The following is a 2962-nucleotide window of genomic DNA, read 5'->3' on the forward strand; positions in this document are numbered from 1 at the left end:
GCTACCTACAAGCCAGGGGCAGACCCCTTCCCTGGCCTCAGGCGGAACCAACACTCAGACCCAGAACTGGGAGACGGCGCCCTTCTGTTGCTTGAGCCACGCAGCGTGTGACACTTGGTTGTGGTAGTCGTGGCAAACCGACACACTCCTCAGTGTCCCCTGTGAGGTGGGCTGCGGCCAGCTCCGACGGCTCGCGCCAAGACCACGCGAGACTCCGACATCAGACTGAAACAATACAGGCAGAAGGCGCCATGCGAGATGAGATGCGAAGATGCCTTTGGGTCAGCGTGAGAGGGGGGAAACGCTGGAGGAAAAAAAATACCAAGGGGACTAGGAGCCGGCCTTTTATCCTGGGTCACCGGAGGAGAACCAGGCAGGCGAGGAACAGCAGAGACAGGAGGCCAAATCCCTACCTGCGCCCGGGAGGCAGTGGAAGGAGAGGTGAGCGAGAACGATGGGAAGCCGCCTGCCGTCCAGGGTTAACGTCGTCCTCCGTGCCAAGCCGCTCAGGCTTTGTTGAGCATCTACTGCGTCCGGCGCTAGCCCGCGCGCTGGGAGGACAGCAGGAAAGGAAACAGATTGAAAAACACACTAGAATGATGTTCTAACGCGAAGGGAGAGATAAAGGACGGTCACTGCCGAGAGCGCCTTATCCCGAATGAAAGGAGGTGGTGAGAGGTCGACGGCGCGGGACGGGGCAGAGAGCGCGTCTGGGCTGCGGGGCTGCGGGGGGCGCGGCCGGGCTGCGAGGCGGCGAGGCGGGCCTGGCCAGGCTGCGGGGCTGCTGGGGGCCTGGCCGGGCTGCGGGGCTGCGGGGGGCGCGTCCGGGCTGCGGGGCGGCGAGGCGGGCCTGGCCGGGCTGCGGGGTGGCTGCGGGGTCCCTGGCCGGGCTGCGGAGCTGCTGGGGGCCTGGCCGGGCTGCGGGGCGGCTGCTGGGGGCCTGGCCGGGCTGCGGGGCGGCTGCGGGGTCCCTGGCCGGGCTGCGGGGCGGCTGCGGGGGGCCTGGCCGGGCTACGGGGCGGCTGCTGGGGCCCTGGCCGGGCTGCGGGGTCCCGGCCGGGCTGCGGGGCGGCTGCGGGGGGCCCGGCCGGGCTGCAGGACGGGGCAGAGGGCGCGGCCGGGCTGCGGGGCGGCTGCGGGGGGCCTGGCCGGGCTGCGGGGCTGCTGGGGGCCCCGGCCGGGCTGCGGGGCGGCTGCGGGGTCCTGGCCGGGCTGCGGGGCGGCTGCGGGGGTCCCGGCCGGGCTGCGGGGCGGCTGCGGGGGGCCCGGCCGGGCTGCAGGACGGGGCAGAGGGCGCGGCCGGGCTGCGGGGCGGCTGCGGGGGGCCTGGCCGGGCTGCGGGGCTGCTGGGGGCCCCGGCCGGGCTGCGGGGCGGCTGCGGGGTCCTGGCCGGGCTGCGGGGCGGCTGCGGGGTCCCGGCCGGGCTGCGGGGCGGCGAGGCGGGCCCGGGCGGGCTGCGGGGCGGCTGCGGGGCCCCGGCGCGGCCGGTGGCGGCGGTGCGCGGGCTTCGCGCAGCAATGGGTGAGCCGCGGGCCCCGCCGCCAGCCGAGGGCAGGCCCGAGCTCGGCTCGCTGGCCCAGCTCCTCTGGCTCGGGCGGCCCGCGCGCCGCCGACGCCCTCGCTCGTCCTCAGCGAAGACGCGGCCCTAGCTTCCCTGGAAGACCCGAACCTGACACCGCGCGTCTCTGAGGGAAACCTGAGCGGATCCTCGAAGGCTCTCCACGTCGCCTCCTCCCCTCAGCACTGCGTGGCACTTGGGGTACGCTCGTCACCACACGCCAGTCCGAGCGGCGGGCTGTCCCGCGGACCCGCAAGGTGCAGACTTGTCTCTTCCTCTCTTCACGGCGGGCACGAGAGGCCATTCTTGGGCGCCGCCAACCGGGGCCGTTCCCAATATGTTCGGAATCTGACGCCTTTGGCAGCAAGCAGGCTCCATAGCTCAGTGGTTAGAGCACTGGTCTTGTAAACCAGGGGTCGCGAGTTCGATCCTCGCTGGGGCCTCTTGCTGTCTTGTCTTTTTGTGCGTGTCACACCGTTTGCGAACACACGACTCCAAAGTTACAACATGCGCTTTCAACCCTACCAGGGTTGAAAATTATCCCAGCTGAGGTGAAGATGACCGGCAGAAGCGACCCGGAAGGGAATATTCCAGAATGTAAGAAAAAAGGGGGAAAGGAACTTGCTAAGCAGCAGCGGCTTTACCCGGGCTTACGGGCTGGGGCCCGGACCTGGCGGCGACAGACTCCTCAGGCTCTCTCCCAACACCCAGCCCCCAGGCTGGTCCTCGGAACTAGCACACAGACCGGAGCGGCCGGCCTCGCCGTGACCTCCGGCGGCCTGCAGTGGCGCCGCGTGGCCGGCGGGCGGCGCTGTGGCACCGCCTCGCCCTCCCGGGGCAGGTCCCTCGGCCAGCGTGGCCAGCCGGGCCGGCACTGCCCTGGGCGCTGTGGCTGCCACGTGGCAGCGCGGGCCTCCAAGCCCAGCCCGGCGCCCAGGTCCTGCCTCTCTGGGGTGGAGGCGGGGCGACTCCCAAACGTAAGAGCTGCGGGCTGCTGGGGAAGCCAGAGCCTGCGCTCCTCCTGTTTTAGCTCAATTCCGGAATGCCGCGTGACTCTGGCCACAGGCGGTGCCAGGAGGCTTTTCTGCACCCGCGAAGTTTCCCGACCCGGATTTCCTTTTCCTAAGCCTCTGGGCCAGCGTTTGGTGAAGGAGATGGCGCCGAAAGAGTGCAGTGCGCGTTGCATTTCAGACATTTGACAACCAAAACGAGAATATTAACTGTTATTTTGGTTTTATTGAAGAAAGCAAAAGTATAATTGCAAGTAATTTTATCCTTTTCCTTAAAAAAAAAAAAAAACGCGACTACTGGACATATTAAAATTACACCTGTGGTTTTTCTTTTGCAGCTCTCCTTATCTTTCTATTGGCTGGCGCAGAATCCTGCAACCTTGCTTTCAAGTTA

The 2962-nt window shown here is 68.0% G+C and overlaps 1 non-coding gene across 1 annotated transcript; it reads left to right on the forward strand.

Annotated features, from left to right (window-relative positions):
- Nucleotides 1–1928: 1928 nt before the first annotated feature.
- On the forward strand, nucleotides 1929–2001 carry TRNAT-UGU (transfer RNA threonine (anticodon UGU)). Its single transcript has one exon. It is a non-coding gene; the product is annotated as a tRNA-Thr (tRNA).
- Nucleotides 2002–2962: the final 961 nt, after the last annotated feature.

This window comes from Lepus europaeus, chromosome 14, assembly GCF_033115175.1.
Source record: "Lepus europaeus isolate LE1 chromosome 14, mLepTim1.pri, whole genome shotgun sequence".
NCBI lineage: Eukaryota > Metazoa > Chordata > Mammalia > Lagomorpha > Leporidae > Lepus > Lepus europaeus.